We start from the raw sequence: 18,748 nt of genomic DNA on the forward strand, positions 1-18,748 counted from the left end.
ATAAACCATGACTTCCTGAAGTTCACAGGCAAATGGATGGAACTAGAAAATATCATATTGATTTTGGTAACCCAGACACAAAAGAACACGCATGGTATGTACTCATTTATAAGTGAATATTAGCCCAAAAGTTCACCATGCCTACGATACAATACACAACCCATATGAAGCTTAGGAGGAAGGAAGACCAGGGTCTACATTGGGCAGGGCAAAGGATTATAATGGGAGGTAGGGAGAGGAGTGACCTGGCAGGGAAAGAGGAACGGGAGGAAATAAGAGGGCACTATCAGGTACTATAGGGGACAGGAGAGAGGTAAAGATGTAAGAAAATCGAATAGAAATACGTAGCAATAGGGGATGATGAACTGGCAATAGTTACTTGAGGGACCCAGACACCAAGGAAACAAAAGGTTCCAAGGACCCAATAGGGATGATTTTAGCCTAAAGCCACAGCAAAGGGGCGATAGAATCTGTAGAGACCACCTTCAGAAGATAGGCATGGCCCCTGGTTGAGGGATGGGGCCACCCACCAATCTCAAAATTTTTAAACCAGAAATGTTCTTGTCCAAAAGAAAGACAGGGGAAAAAATGGGGCAGATACTGACAAAAGGGTCTTCTAGGGTCCGACCCACCTGGAGATCCATCTTGTCTGTCTGTAGACACCAAACCCAAACACTGATGCTGTTGCTAAGAGGTGCTTGCTGACAGGAACCTGGTATGGCTGTTCCTTGGGAGGTTCTGTCAGCACCTGACCAATGCAGATGTGGATGTTTGGGGCCAACTTTCAGACTGAGCTCAGAGACCACATTGAGGGAGCTGGCAGAAGGCCTGGAGGAGTGGAGATGGATTGCAACCCCATAAAAATAATATAGACTGGCCAGACCACCTAATCCTCTCATGGATTAGACTACCAACCAAGAAGTATACAGGGAGGGATGCATGGCTCCAGATACATAGGTAGCAGAGGATGGCCTTGTCTGACATCAGTGGGATGTGAGGCACTTGGTCTTGTGGAGGATTGATGCCCCAGCATAGGGGGGTGCTGGAGTAGTGGGGTGGGAGACAGTGGATGGGTAGGAAAGCACCCTCATTGAGGCAAAGGGGAGGGAGAAGGGCAGATGTGGGATGGGGTGTCATGGAGAGGTAACCGGGAAGAGGGATTTCATTTGAGATGTAAATGAATGGAATGATTAATAAAATAAAAAAAGAAGATACAGAAACAGATTTTTTTAAAAAATATTAAAAGTTTAACTTTTATATATATATGGCATAGGTTTAATTTGGAATAAGAAAAAAAATCCAAAAACAAAGAGAAAAATTACAGAGTCAAAAAATTGGGCTGGAGTCAGAAGAAAGATCTCTCAAAAGAAGAATAAAAATCACTTAAAAATTTCTGAAAAAAATTGTTCATTTCAACTAATTAGGGAAATATAAATTAAAACAACTTTGAGATTTCAAATAACCACAGTCAGAGTAGCAAAGATCATGAAAGTGATGTACACCAAATGCTGGAGAGTGTATGGGAAAAGGAATCCTCACATAGTGCTGGTTGGATTGAAAATTGGTCCCACTACTCCTGAATTCAATGAGGATAGTCCTGAGAAAGTTAAAATAAACCTACTATCCAATTCAGCTATTCTGCTCCCTGGCATATGCCCAAAGGACTCAACATCTAACTAAAAAGATACTTCCTTAGCCATGTTAATTTATACTCTTTTCACAATAGGTAGGAAATGGGCAACTTAAATACCATTTAACAAGTGAATAATAAAACTGCTACATATACACTATGAATAGTATACAGCTATAAACAATACAAAATCATTAACTTTGCAGGTAAATAGATGGAACAAGAAAAGTTCATAGTGAGTGGGGCAATCTAGATCCAGAAAAATACATATCACATGTTCTCTCTTCATTTCCTAACTCCAAATCCTTAGTTGTGAGTACATTATTTAGAACAAATGCAGAAGTTAGGAAATAAAAAGTGGCCATTGTTATGGAGGCATAATCAAGAGGGGAAGAGCAGGGTATGAGTGAGCTGAAGCCAGAAAAACTGAGGATTGTTTTAATATTGTGCTTAGAAAAGGAAGAAGCTACACCATGAAGTCTCACTAACATGGCTATCTGAACATGGTCTGAACAAGACTGATACCAATAAGCACACTAAACACGGGTAGGAGAAAGCTCTGGATGTTTCAACCATCAACAAAATACTATGAGCAACTAAGAAACACGGTCTTCTTTAGGAAAGAGCACAGTAACTAGTTAGACAATATAAAATGGTCAGTGCTGAAATCATTTACACACCAATAACACACTGCAGACCGTGTAGGTCGTAGGTTGTATTTATGTTTTTATGAACACAGGCACACACACAGACTTACACAGGCACATTTGTGCGCACACACAACAGTCTAAAAAAATTAAAGAAAAAGAGACATCAAATTTGAAAGAGAACAGGGAAGTTTTCGAAGGCAGAAGAGAATGAGAAGAATGCTCTGTACTTGAACATGTTATATATTTTTCATTATCTACCCATTTAATCTGAGAAACCTTTAGCAGCCCCAAATATTAAATATTAAATCAAAATTTACTGAAAATAAGTCATGAAATTTGATTCATAACAATGTATGTTTTATTAAATTTAAGAGCAAATTACATACTAATTAGAATGGATGTGCTTTTATTTTTACATAATGAATTTCATCTTTTATTTTTACATGATGAATTTCATCTTGGATGAATATTTGCTGCTGATAGAAACAGAATCTCCAACATATTTTCAAATTGTTATTTTATAATCATATCAACACCTCAGCAAATTGGAAAGAATAAACTCTCTAAAAATATAATAAAAAGATTAATATGATTCTTATATACTGAAGAATGGAAGAAAGAAAACATTACAAGTCTTTTTTTTTCTACAATTTTATATAATGTGGTAATCTCAAAACCAAGTCAATGTACTTGCAGCATAGTTTCTTAAAGATGTATATATTGTGAAGCTGTACACCAAAGTGTCCATACTGCATTCTCAAAATCGAGGCTACAAAGAAATAATGTGAAACAACACAGATAAATGCTGAAAAAAAAACACCTTGGTTTCATTTTACACTTACTTTTGAATAAACGTATGGATGTTGAATTTCAGAAATGTATTTTATTGTAATCATCAATAGTCATCTTCAAAAACAAATCAGGGTCAGGACTCAAAATTTAAGATGTCTAGGACTTAACGATATGTAGCCAAATGTGAATTCACCTCTACTAGTTTTATTGAAATACAACATTCTCATTCATTTAGTTATACACACACACACACACACACACACACACATTTTTTTTCTGATTTTAAGCTACAGTGTTAGAGTTAAATACTTGGAATATAGAGCCTGCAATGTTTTTAAGAGAACTAAAGCATTTATTATGTTAGAACACTATAGCTTCCTAGGATATAGAGTTTGATATGGAGTACAGATGAAATACAGTCTCATAATTGAATTCCTGAGAGTGATACACTGTAAAGAAAGTAATAAAAGAGTAAATAGCATGTACTGAAAAACATTGTGTTGTACATAGTGCTAAGAGAGGCTCTGTCTGATTAGGTAAGAATTGTGCAAATTCCAGATTAAAGGAAAAGAATGAGTAGTGCTAGAACTTGGAACCATAGCATCTGAGGCAAAGAGAATGAGTTCATGATCATTAAGGTGAATGTGTTCCTCTTCTGTTCAGGTCAAAGCAAAAGGGCATATATATCTAGAGGTCAGTAAGAAAAAAATAATAGCAGAAGGTAAAGATGAGCCAATAGACAAGATTCAGAAAGAAGGAGAAACCCTTTCAGGCTATAGTAATGACAAAATCTTTCTTTATTTCTTTTTTCTTTTTTTTCCTAACACAAAATTTTTATTGATCATTTGGAAATTTCAATAATGAACTCCCATCACATTTACTTCCCAGTCTGCCCAGGTCCAACCCCCACCCATGTGACCTTCCCCAAAACAAAAGAAGAAGAAGAAGAAAATGGAAAAAGAAAAAAAAAAAAACAAGTCCATGCTTTGATCTTTAAATTCTCCTTAGTAATCATAAGGTTGGTTTGGGGCTCAGATCATTGGTGTTTTATTCTTGCATTTTAGCACAGTACCTTTGTGATCAAGCAAACATATTTGAATTTTTTATTACTTATTAGGTATTTATTTCATTTACATTCCCAATGCTATCCCAAAAGTCCCCCACACCCTCCCACACCCACTCCCCCACCCACCCACTCCCACCTCTTGGCCCTGGAGTTCCCCTCTACTGTGGCATATAAAGTCTGAATGACCAATGGGCCTCTCTTTCCACTGATGGGCCGATCAGGCCATCTTCTGATATATATGCAGCTAGAGACATGAGATCTGGGGGGGGGGGTGGGGTGGTACTGGTTAGTTCATATTGTTGTTCCACCTATAGGGTTGCAGATCCCCACAGCTCCCTAGGTACTTCCTCCAGCTCCTCCATTGGGGGCCCTGGGATCCATCCAATAGCTGACTGTGAGCATCCACTTCTGTGTTTGCTAGGCCCCAGCATAGTCTCACAAGATACAGCTAAACCAGGGTCCTTTCAGCAAAATCTTGCTAGTGTATGCAATGGTGTCAGCGTTTGGAGGCTGATTATGGGATGGATCCCCGGGTATGGCAGCCTCTAGATGGTCCATCCTTTCATCTCAGCTCCAAGCTCTGTCTCTGTAGCTCCTTCCATGGGTGCCTTGCTCCCAATTCCAAGAAGGGGCAAAGAATCCACACCTTGGTCTTCGTTCTTTCCGAGCTTCATGTGTTTCGCAGATTGTATGTTATATCTTGGGCTAATATCCATTTATCAGTGAGTACATATCATGTGAGTTCTTTTGTGGTTGGGTTACCTCACTCAGGATAATGCCCTCCAGGTCCATCCATTTGCCTAAGATTTTCATAAATTCATTTTTTTAATAGCTGAGTAGTATTCCATTGTGTAAATGTACCACATTTTCTGTATCCATTCCTCTGTTGAGGCGCATCTGGGTTCTTTCCAGCTTCTAGCTATTATAAACAAGGCTGCTATGAACATAGTGGAGCATGTGTCCTTCTTACTGGTTGGAACATCTTGATATATGCCCAGGAGAGGTATTGCAGGATCTTCTGGTACTACTATGTCCAATTTTCTGAGGAACCACCAGACTGATTTCCAGAGTGGTTTTACAAGCTTGCAATCACACCAACAATGGAGGAGTGTTCCTCTTTCTCCACATCCTCGCCAGCATCTGTTATCACCTGAATTTTTGATCTTAGCCATAATGACTGGTGTGAGGTGGAATCTCAGGGTTGTTATAATTTGCATTTCCCTGATGATTAAGGATGTCGAATATTTTTTCAGGTGCTTCTCAGCTATTTGGTATTCCTCGGGTGAAAATTCTTTGTTTAGATCTAAGCCCCATTTTTAATGGGGTTATTTGATTTTCTGGAGTCCACCTTCTTGAGTTCTTTATATATATTGGATATTAGTCCCCTATCTGATTTAGGATAGGTAAAGATCCTTTCCCAATCTGTTGGTGGCCTTTTTGTCTTATTGAAGGTGTCTTTTGACTTACAGAAACTTTGCAATTTTAAGAGGTCCCATTTGTCGATTCTCGATCTTACAGCATTTGAAGCTAGACAAGAGGACTGGGATGGTTTTGGAGAGGCCCTTGGTCCTGTGAAGGTTCTATGCCCCAGTAGAGGGGAATGCCAGGACCAGGAATGGGAGTGGGTGGGTTGGGGAGCTCGGGGAGGGGAGAGGGGAGGGGGGATTTTCGGAGGGGAAACTAGGAAAGGGAATAACATTTGAAATGTAAATAAAGAAAATATCTAAAAAAAGTATATATATTAATTAAAAAAAAGATGTAAGACCGTGATGATTGCTTCAGTACAATGCCTACATACTGCCTTCTCCCCATAATGGTTACAGACTCTAACATTATGTATCTGTAAACTACAAAAAAATGCAATGGTGTCTTATGACAGCAATGGAAGTGTAACTAAGATAAACCAACATAAAACTCACAGCCCTCGTATGGAGGAATTACAATAGAGAGGGAAGCCAGTAGCAAACAGTACAGTGAGGGGTGGTTGAAGTAATCATTCTTCAACACAGTCTCCTTTCATTGGAAAAAAATATTCTGTTGCATGAACTTTAAAAAAGGCATACTATCCATGCTGCTTTTAAAATCATTTTTGAAATGAAGTAAAACACAATTATTTTAATTTCTATCTAGTCATATCTGAAATTCTTTCCCTTTCACCTGAACTTCTCCTTGTTGTTTTTCAATGATTTCCTATCTCTGTTCTCATACTTTCTAATCCATGTTGTCTATGCAAGTTTCTCTTATAATCCCTCCTGATTTGTAGAAATCCTGTCCATTTTAGGACATTAATTCTTTGTCATGTTCTTGAAAAAGTCTTCCCTCAAATTACTTGGAGAATATCATGAGGATAGCTACACATTAATTAATGAATCTATCATTCAAAACAGAGGTGAAAACAAATGCATTGGCAGAGCTAGAGCAAAAATCAAAACTGGAAAGAATGAATATTCAGGAATAGAAGTAAGCAGAGGAAATTGTGCCAAACACTGTAACATGTTGAGTCTTGTACGCTAAGTTAAGGGATCCGGACTTTAGTCTATAGAAAATGCAAGCCCAAAGAAGAGTAAAATCTGGAAGTGACTTGCTCAAATTGAAATCATGCTGGAAGCAGTATGGAAAATGGATTTGTAGGGGGCTAAAATATTCACCACATAGGTTAATCTGCCTTGCAATGCAGCAGCTGTTCACAGTAGCAGACATAAACAATAAACAATAGAGTGTACCCCAGGCTGCAGCTAATGAGTGGAATGGAGCCAGAGGAGATCTCAGCTCACTGTAAACTAATATATTCAGAAGTATTTAGTAGCACCTATAGCATAAATTTCAGCAATATTGGTGACATCTGTACCCAGAGGAACAACCACAAAAACAAACAGTCAGGCAAACAATAATGAAGCCATCCCAACATGAACTATTCTTTAAGTTAGAATGCCAGTAAGAAAAAGGAACTTCTCATTAAGTTCTTAATAGATCATAGAGATTGTGACATCTGATGGCTTTGTTGAACTCTCTAAACACAGCTGTGGGTACAGCTTGGCCTCTTTCTTTCTTTTATTTTTTCCTTTCCTTTTTTTTTGGGGGGGGGGCAGTTGAGACAGGGCTTCTTTGTGTAGCCCTGGCTGTCCTGGAACTCACTCTGTAGACCAGGTTGGCCTCTGCCTGCCTCTGCCTCCCAAGTGCTAGAATTAAAGTCATGCGCCACCACTGCCCTGCATATAATTTCTTCTATGTATTCATCTCAACAATCTTATTTTAAATATAATATACGTTTAAGTTTTCACTTTCTTACTGTATCATGGGTCCTCAGAAATGCATTTACATTTTTTTTTACCTTGTCAATACCTTATAGCAAAATAGAACATATTTTGATAGATTTATTGTGTGTGTAAATGATCTTTTTACTTGTCAGTTGAATCTGTCATAACTGGTACCAATATAGTGTATTTGATGATATTTTTAACTCTGAATGACTTATGACTTTGAATAAGTGCATAAACTTTTAGTCTTCATGCAACTTAATTTTGAATGCTCTTAAATAGTATGTATGTAGCTTTATATCATATTTTTACCTGCTATGTTTAAATGACATTTTAATTAGTCAGTTTATACAGTGAGTTTATACAGTGGATATTCTCTACTATTTACTGATTTTCAATGATTTCTTACCAATCATATCACTCAGTGATTTCATGTTTTTGTATGTTTTTTGGTCCCTGCTATTATCAACATTATTTGGAAGCATAGAGGGTAGCTATACAGTCCAATACTTGATATTTTTAATAAGCAGTTTTTTATTTCTCTTAGGTAACTCAAAGAAATTAATATATTCATTTTCATTCCCCTAAATTTTCACATATCTCAGTTTTAGCTTCTATAATCTGGAAATTATGCCCCAGTTTCATATTAGTAAATTATTTTTCCATATCTGTGTTCCATTTCAAGAACTATATTTGCATTGTTGTATATTGGTTTTTGTATATTACTTAGCATTTGAGACTATATATTTAATTGTGTCTTAGTTGGATGCTTTATTACATCAGCAAGAAGAATGTCTAATATACTGATTTTTTTCCATTTATCAGTACCTTGTATTTGTTCTTAGATACTTGTGTGACTCTTGCTTCTCTTTTTAGAAGTCAAAATTTTCAACAAAACACATGGTTTCTCCGGAAGTTTTTATTTCATCAAGATTATTTAATTCACGTAATGGCTTTTTATCTACAAATGAAAATTTTCTGTCCAATATATTAGGATTTTAACTACATTCATAAATATAGCTCAAGTATCTTTAAATTTTACCTTCCTGTGAGTATGAATGATGTAAATGACATTTACATTGATTCATTAGACATTAGTCTTATGGAATAAGATATGTTTTGCCAGATCAACTGCATGCCTGGTGCCCACAGAGGACAGAAGAAGGTGCTAGATCCCATAGATTCTATGGCCTATTACTTGAGTTTCAGACAGGATCTAAGCCAGAACAATTGCTCTCTTAAATCACCTTTCCAGATCCTAGATTTTAGAAACCTTTATTTTTCCTGAGATTTTAAATCTGGTGTATATTAACATGAAAAAATTCATTTTTTACATCTAAGGGTGCTTTGTTGGTGTTGTTGATGATCTTACATTTATTTTTAAATTGTGTGTAGTAGAGATATGGTTGAAAGTCAAACTAACAAGTCACAAATTGAAAATACCCACTGGTGTTTGTTGAAATGCCTCCAAATTACTACTCTTGAACTTCTCTTATTTGATTAACTTGGAATACATGTGTACCTTTACCTCTTAAGTGATACTTTTTAAAACAAAACAAAGCCTCTGTAATATGAAGGAAAATATCAAAATAATATATCATGAATAAATAATTTAGACAATGCTGCTGCTAAAATTGTAATTTTGGCTTTCATATAATAGTTATACACCTTCAGATGTTCTATATAGTCATAGAGCCTTAAATATTAAATGTATAAATCAGTGTCATCGGGTCCTAATTTTATTTCTTCTATCTTTACTTGCCTTTTTCTATTTATTAGGTATTTTCTTCATTTTCATTTCCAATGCTATCCTAAAAGTCCCCCAAACCCTCCCCCCACTTTACTTGCCTTTTACCTTGGCTTAAATATACAAAATATTATGTCAGTAAAATACTCTATAAGCTTATGGAAAGATCTTTTTATTTTTCAAGAAAGAACATGCTATCATTGCTGAAATTCAAAATTAACCATAATGTGTTGTTTTCTTTTTTCCTTTTTTTTTTGAGAAAGAGAACTTTGCTAATAATATATTCTGATGTTGCTTTCTTTCTTCTACAACTCCTCCCAAATTGTACCCCAAATTGTTCCCACATTCTCATCCACCCATATCTCTCTCTTTCTCTCTCTGTCTCTCTGTCCCTCTGTCTCTCTGTGTCTCTGTCTCTCTGTCTCTCTCTGTCTCTCTCTCTCTCTCTCTCTTTCTCTAATAAACACAAGCCAAAAAGAAAGAAAGAAACACTAAAAGCACACAAAAAGCCTCCCCAAACAGGCATCAAAGTATACAATCAAAATAACAATAAGACAAAAAAAAAAAAAGTTCAAACAAGACAAAATGAGACAAATAGTTTACAAATATACCATTTTCTAATATACCCAGTGAGACTATGTTAAAGTCAACTGATTTTACTTTATAAGCAAATATCAGTTGCAGGAAGTTGCTTGGGTAGAGGTGGGAGTTTCCTCTCAGTGCTGAGTCATATCTAACTTGAACTTGCTTGGGCCATGTGAATGATCCCATAGTCTCTGTGTGAATAAATAAAATTATTGAAAAAAACATAAAAATCACAACTAAAATTCAGAGTTTTAGATTCCAGTCCCAAAGAATAAACCTAAAAATTAAACTACTGCTTCTAAGGCTCAGGGAATATTGCAGAAGAGAGTTTGAAAAGATTATATGGACCATAGGATTAAGAAATTTGTTATGAAGTTGATTATCCTTGTAATGTCAGAACATACAACCACAACATCTCACCAATATGATTATCCAAACATGAGCTGAACAAGAACAATAACAATAAACACATCAAAAGACCACATAGAACTATAGGCAACTAATGAATGCTGACAATATGATAAATAGTCTTCCTCTGAGAAGATCAGACCAATTGGTTATCCAATACCAAATATTTATCCCTGAAAAGAAATGTATAAGTAACAAATAAGTAACATTATACATACTGAGGAGGTATTATTTGCTTATATGTACATACACATATATTATATATATATGAATATAATACATAACATTATATATATATATATATACATATATATATTCATATAACAAAGACTAATATAAAAAGGCCATGATCATGAGAGGGAATGAAAAAAGATATAAGTTAGTTTTAGGTTGAGAAAAGTGAAGAGAGAGATGATGTAATTATATTATGATATTAAAAATCAAAAGAAAATCAAAAGACTTAAAATATTAAATAAGTGTTTCCTAAATAATTTGCAAAACAATTTTGTCTTATCACTGGTTTTGTTATTTTAGTAAATACTTTGTGAAGATATTCTATTAGTCAAGCATTGAAGATGAAGCAGAGAATAGGGTAGCACCCATGATTTCATTTATTTTTCATACTAATGGGGTAGAGAAGACAATAAGCTAGTAATTGTGACATGCATTTATTGGAGATGACTACAGTGAGGACTAATGCAAATTAACTTGGAACATAACAAGACTATAATAATATTTTATAGATGTTGGAAGTTGTCTCTTGCAAGAAAATTAGGTATCTGAGTTCTGGTAGTATCAAAGAAAATTACAGACCAAAAATGCATGTACGTATCATTGTACATGGATGTGACAAGTCTATCTGAGGATTATGAAAGAAAAAATCCTCGAATAGAATAAATAAAATGGATAAATAAAAGTAAGGATATCAAAGACTCGCATAGGTCTTTGTGAGTGTCACAATAACAAGTTGACTTTGTCACCTAAGTTTGTCTGAAACACTATTGGTAAGGTTGAAGTTAGAAGTGACATGTTAATCATGTAATCATATGAAGGCAATATGAGGAGAAGAAACAGCAGAGGTACAGAGAAGTAAGCTGAACAAACAGTGAGATGGCCACTAAAACAGGTCAGGTTATTCATTATGATGGGGGACCTGGTGAGAAACAACTGCATGTGAAATATATTCACGTTATATTGTAAGGAAAGGAATATTATAATGTCCTTGTCTTTAGGAACAAGATACTCATTTCCAAGCTACTTCAACTAAGAAATGATAAGGGCTCACAGTCACACCACCCAGAGTTAATCCCCCTTGCCATTATAAAACTATTTGCTGCAAGTATTGTCACTGTTCAGAGACCAGATAACAGACAATGCTTAAGAGATTCAAGTTCATTGAAGAATATGTGTGTAAAAACAGCAAATAAGCCAGAAATCTATATTGTTTACATTGACACAACCCAGACTGTAATAGTTTGTAGTCTTCATTTCCTCCAGTAACAAGAGTATAGAACATTCCCCTAAGCTTTTTAAATTGTTTTCTCCATTCTATCTTATGGGGTATTGGGAGGTACTACTAATTGTTTCAACTTAAGGAAATGCATTTTTTAAAAAATGCCAGATTATATATGCCAAACATATTCATACCCTCTGCAACAGAAAACAACAAAAACATGAATTTATAACTCATCAGTACATCAGTGATAATGTTTCCCCACTGTTTGAAAAGTTTTCCTAAAGTTTGTCCCTAATCCTGTCTCAGGACCAAAATAAAAAACTAAATCTTCCTTTTAAACTAATCACTTATTATTTTCCTCTTATACTCTGCAAGTATCAAGATTCCTGATTCCAAATTCTTCTGAAGAACACACCTGAAGCCTTATTTATTTTTATACTTGAAATTATTCCCAGCCCCCTGCCTGACTTTGAATCTCTGCCAAATGTAATTGACAGCGCCTTAACTCCTTGAATAATAAGTACTGAACAAATACACTCTGATTTTTCCTCATCATTTGGTTCTCTCCACCAACTGAGGAATTTCAAATATAGTGATTTATTTGCTTCTCATTTTTTCTTCCTTTGTTCTCTTTTCACTATAACTAATAGTAATCTTATAAATGCAAGCCTGCTGCACGATCTAGATGCTTTACTTTTTTACACAAAGTTCTGAACTAGTAATGGACAGTAATCTTACTTGTAAACATTTTTAACAAACTTGGCTAAGAAATTTTCGATATTAGATCAGAATGATGTGAAATTGAAAGACATCAGCTTACATATTAGGCCTTCTTTAGTAGATTCACTATAATCTTAATAACAATTAAGTCTCATAATTAACATCTTGTTGCAACTTTCTCACCGATTTCTCCCACTTCAATATGTCTGTTAACTATGACATTCACTTGCACTACATGCTTAGTAAACAATGAAAAACACATTGCTCTAAAAATCCTATGTTCTAAGTCTTTATTTGTTGTTAAGATGAAGCATCCAGGATGTGTTGTCATAACAAGTCAGTACAAAGACCTTGTACAATTGATTCAATTGTTTTGAGACTCCATTTCATAAGAAGAAAACCTAAATGAGGCTATCTTCTATGCAAGGACATTGTGTAGTTTAAGGAAGATAACATTTGAGGCATATATTTTCCAAATGCATTATATATAACAGGATGCATACATAAAATACAACTAACACATGTTGCCCTTATAATGTAGCATATGGTAGAATAGTAGTTCCATGTACCATTAGCATATAACAGTCTTGTAATATGTCCTTTACACTATCTTTCTATATCAGTTCTCTGAATATTTTTTTCAGGACCTGTTCTAGTAAGGGAAGAAGATCAGAGGGACACCAAATGTCTTCAGACAAATGGGAATACCACTGAGTTGTGCATGCTGGCTTCAAAAGGAAAGGTTACAAGGGCTACAGCTACATCTAATGCCTTAATTTGCTACTTAAATAATGCCTTAGATTTCCCATCTCTCTCTCTAAATTCCAATGTAAATAATAGCTTGCTTTGTATTTTCTGCAATAGAAATGTTTTAATGTCCAAGACAACTGTCATCATCTATAGCACAGAACTTGATTGATTCACATATGATGAATATTAAGTAGGAATCAATACTTGTGAAGGTTTGTATATACTTGGCCCAGATAGTGGCAATATTAGGAGCTGTGGCCTTGTTGGAGTGGGTGTGTGACTGTGAGTGTGGGTTTAAGACCCTCATCCTAGCTGCCTGGAACTCAGTATTCTGCTAGGAGCCTTCAGATGAAGATGTAGAACACACAGTTCTGCCTGTGCCATGCTTGCCTAGATGCTGCCATGCTCCTGTCTTGATTATAATGGACTGAACCTCTGAACCTGTAAACCAGCCCCAATTAAATGTTTTCCGTTATAAGATTTGCCTTGGTCATGGTGTCTGTTCACAGCAGTAAAACTTTAAATAAGACAATACTCTACATGTAGCTACTAAAAAATCTTCTATAACAATATAAAGTACATAGCATGTGAATAAGTTAGCCATTACAACTGATATTAGAATGATTTTTGGTCATTGATGAAAGCAAGGAGTTTCAAGATAGAGAACAAGTTGTTTCTTAGGTTTTATTGATCTTACAGAAAGGGTTTAAAAACTGGATGTAGTCCTTAGTGTCTAAAATCTCACTTAGTCTCTGTCCCCCTCCCCCTTGTTCAGAAAAAGGAGCTTACATGGCTATTAAGTCACATCTAGAAGAACTAAGGGCAAGTGATGAGACTAACAGCAATAATACTCAAAACAGTTGTAAAACTAGACATAAAATCTGTTTTTACTATTAGTAGAAAAGAAAGGTAAAACGAGGCCATAAATTTGAAAAGGAGCAGAAAGGTGGTTGTTGGAGTATTTGGAGGTAGGAAAGAAAAGAAAGAAGAAAAGAAAGAAATGCTGTAATCAAATTATAAACTCAGAAAAAAATTAAAAGTTCAGATTTTATATCTTCTGATAGCAAGACTTTAGGTGAACAAATAAATTGGTGTCAACTCTTCTAACTTAATTTGAAAGGTTATTAAAAATATAATGATGAGAGTAATTTTTATTTAGTGAATATTTTAGGAGATTTTAATTTAAAGACTTATTCTTTGTTCAATGTCCACATTATAGAAGAAAATTTGCTAAACACTAAATAAAAGTATGTTAATTTTGGTTAATATGAAAAAACAGTACACATCCAGATTTTTATTATTCTAGCAAAACTGAAATTAATAATTTATGATCTTTAAAGAGTGGAAGACCAAGAATATAGTTAAAAGAAATTCTGTTCAGAAAGGCAGGATTTCCTTTTTAGGTAAATACCCAACATTTCTTTAGAATAGAAGAAAGAATATTAAAGAAAAAGGAATTAATGAAGCGAGTGTGATAAGTGGACAATAGAGAATTATAAGAGGTAGTAAAGATTCTAGTATGTTACATACTTGTACACATGTGACAAAACAAAACCTTTTATCTGTAATTAATAGGAAACAATCTAAATATTTTTAAAGCACAAAATTTCCTTTAAAGCCTAAGAAATATTCACTTCTTCATATACTGAATATTAAGAGCCTGGTGATGAAGCTAGCTCACAGCTAATACAACATATTTAGTGTCAAACTGAAAAAAAAAAATCTTAGGCACAGTGTGACTTGGAGTAAAGTGTCTAAAGTTACTAAATTTGTCTCTGAGTATGCTAACATAAAAGCTCTGCTAAAATAACATTCAATACGGAATCTACAAAACCGATGTGAGAAAGAAGGAAGATTTTTGTCCTGTAAGATTTAAAAACATTAACATATGGAATTGACATTAATTGGCATTGACTCCTAAGTGATGTTGGCTCTAAGAAGTAAGAAAGTAGTTAAGGGTTTGGGTTAATAAAGACATACTAGTAATGAAAAATAAATTAAACTGGTAATAATCAAGTGAATAAGGAGGGAAATTAGACTGTTAGTACTCAAATCCTCAGAGTATAGAGTAATCTGAAAATAATAAATTGATGTTTAAAAGGCATTTTTCTACTGGAAAAAAAAGGTTTGTATTTTTATAACTGTAATCAGAAGGAGGAGTCAACATGTCAAACTATTACCTTGATGTATATTTTGAATAATAGCCATGGAAAAATGTATTTCCAAACAACTCAAGAATCCCATTGTAAATATATATCCAAAATAACTGAATGAACTACATTTAAAAAGCATTTTCACAGCAATGTTTCTAAAAGTATAATTCACAAGATCTAAAGAATAAAAGCAACACAAATACATATTGGTTGAGTTAGGGGAAAAATGCATTACCTAAATTTGATGTAATATTTTTCTTTTTTAATTTTTCTTCAATGTTTTATTTATATAGAAATACTTAAAAAATGAAGTAGCACCATTACTTAAGTTTCCCTTTAATATATAGAAATTTAAATTTCAGAAAAATAAAACTCCTAATACAATTTTACATCTTATGAAAAATAAATAAATTTTATGATAAAGACCCTTTATCATAAAATAAAATATACTTTTTTTTAAACTTTGCTTAGTAAAGTACATTTAAACTCAAGTAACGTCTCCTACATATACATAAATGAGTGTTAAACAAATTTATTAAAATAGAAAACCTAAAACTATAGCGGTGCAACAGAATATATGTAATTTGCACTGAATTCTATTTGTACAAATGTTAGAAAGCATCAACAGTTCCTTTTGAAATGTTTATTTTTCTGGATATAATTAATGCATAACAAATAAAGACAAGCAACAGCATGAATAGACATTGATGACATTATGTTATGTTTAAGGGATGCTAGACATGTCACATTTTTTGTTGTTTTTTTTTTGTTTGTTTGTTTGTTTTGTTTGTTTGCTTTTGGAGACAGGGTTTCTCTGTATAGCCCTGGCTGTCCTGGAACTCAACTTTGTAAACCAGGCTGGCCTCGAGCTCAGAAATCTGCCTACCTCTGCCTACCGAGTGCTGGGATTAAAGGCGTGCACCACCACGCCCGGCCCCTGTCACATTTTTTAATCAGTATAAATTTTCAATTTTGTGTCACCACTGAATATGAAGTTGAGAAGTATCACAAAACAATAGACCAGTATGCTTAGCATGACAAAAGTTGTATATATATATAAAAGAATGAATGACCTGGATCCTTGGGTTAATTTTGTAAAAGGGATATGTTGTTTTACATAATGCCACTCTATTAAAGTGTTTTATATTTGCATAGATTTCAGGTTTTTTTTTCAGTATATATATTTATCACAGCGTTTTTTGAAACTTGAAAAATAATCAACCAAGCAATTGGGTACCTACCTTAAAACTTAAAAAAATTACAGGAATAGCCCACAAAGTTAATTATGGGAAAAAACTGAAATCTCCTCAAATATAAAATACTTTAATTAAGTGGCATTATGTAAAACAACATATCCCCTTTTACAAAATTAACCCAAGGATCCAAGTTAATTGGCTCTGTTGGTCTTCCTGTGGAGTTTCTATCCCTTCCAGGGACTAAAATCCTTCTTTCTATTCTTTCAGTAGTGTTTAATGCCAATTTGTCACAAACAAGCATCATCTAAGTAAGGAGCATCATTTGAAGAATTGGCCCAGTGGTTTTGATTATGTGAGAAAGCCCACTGTAATATTAGGCAACACCTATTTATAGAAGCCCTAATAAAGTTGTTTAAGAAGGAAATTTATTCTGGATTTTTACCCACCTGGCATTTTTCTTGATGCTAATTACTTCTGGCACTAGACTGAGTCTACTGAGGTGGTACAACTCGTAAGCTCTCCTCCCAGCTACCCAGAGAGAAACAGCAATTCTTGAACTACTACAACTTTTGAAGTACCTATCTCCAAGGACTGAGTAACTACCAGCATGTCAGGTGCTATTTGTCCATTGTTAACTATTTGAAAGTTTACTTAATAAATACAGATAGATAGATGACAGACAGACAGACAGACAGACAGACAGAGAGAATCTGTTTCTATTGTTTAGTAATAACTTCAGAAAACACCCATAATTTGTGCTGGTCAGACACTCATGAACTTGTTTTACTACTGCTTACATGCACTTGGGTATTGAAATTGCATTTGCTTTGTTTTTGTAACAAGGCAAATCAGAATAAAAGCTCTAGAGGAAATGAATAAGTAAAATAAGGCCTGAAAATTGTTTTAACCAAATTAAGAATCACAGTCCATGAAAAAGAACCCTTTTCTGGGAATAAAAATGATATGAATAATGCTGACAGTTTTTTGCATCTCATATTAATAGATTTAGGATGGAACATGAGGATAGTGAAATGATCTCATGCAAATACAATAATAGAAGATATTGATAAGCTGATATTAATAAGAAATAGCCAGGAAATAAACTAAAAATGAACGATGTGAGGGCTAAATGAGAGGAAATATAATAAAAGCAACATGACCTGGAAAAGATATACATAGGCAACTTCAATAATAATGAAACAATATTATAGGAGATTCCTTTCCATACACAGGAAAAGAACACAAAACATAATTTTAATAGCAATATAACCAAATGAAAATTCACACTGATATTTAATATGTTGCATAGTTTTAGTTTGTATATGAAAAATAAACTGATGATTCTGATTCATCATTAGTCTACATTGGGCATGACACATCTCTCATAATCACTATCAATCCTAATGGCATATTGCAAAATTCACAGGAAGTGTTTTAATGACAGAGCTTGCCAGTTCATATGGAAAGTAATGATGACAATTATATCAGAATCTCTGAAGGTTAGCATTGAGTGTCATTAGGATACAAACTACTCCAGGGATGTCCAGGAAATCTAAGCAGTTTTGTTTAACACTATTATCTACTTTTCTGTAGACCAAGCACACCTATTCTCTATTTTTCTGATAGCATAAGTCTGGTCTATCTTACATAATATTACACCCTTACAGATAATGTATCATGTTACCAACAATACTTGGAATTAAGTATTTTTTTACAGTATCCTTTTGTATTTAGATATAGTTTGTATGTTAAGAATGGAATGAATTTACTTAGGATAATTTATTTTTCTATGAGTTGTGATAACTAAAATAACCCTGTTAGGTTAATATTAACTGTCAAAATTAGGAAAAAAATACTTGAGCCACCTATCTTAGGGATTTCAAATATCCCCTTCAGTGCTTTCAATGACTCTCAAAAAAGTAGAAAATCTATTCTACTAGGACATGGCAACAGATATTGAAAAATGAAACTGTATAATACATATATAGTCATATAAGTTTCAACAATTTGTAAAAGATGAGCCTTAAGAAGTTTAGACTTGTAGTTTACAAACTAAGAATATATTACAATTTGAAAATATTTCATACAAATTGAAGAAAGTTTCAATACAAACCCATAAATGTTCACAGCAGCAGTGTTTGTTTAACAAATAATAAGTGGGTAAGAAATATATATGAATTGGTTGGTGAAAAATATATGCCTATAAGATAATTTGCAGTAAAAGTTGTATCTCAAAATAATCCTGAAAACATCATAAATTAAAAAAAAACCCAACTGCTAAATTCTATAAATAACAACCCAACTTGTATGAAAATGCATTGAGAATTAAAACTGGTTA

Source organism: Mus musculus, chromosome X (genome assembly GCF_000001635.26).
Source record: "Mus musculus strain C57BL/6J chromosome X, GRCm38.p6 C57BL/6J".
Taxonomy (NCBI): Eukaryota; Metazoa; Chordata; class Mammalia; order Rodentia; family Muridae; genus Mus; species Mus musculus.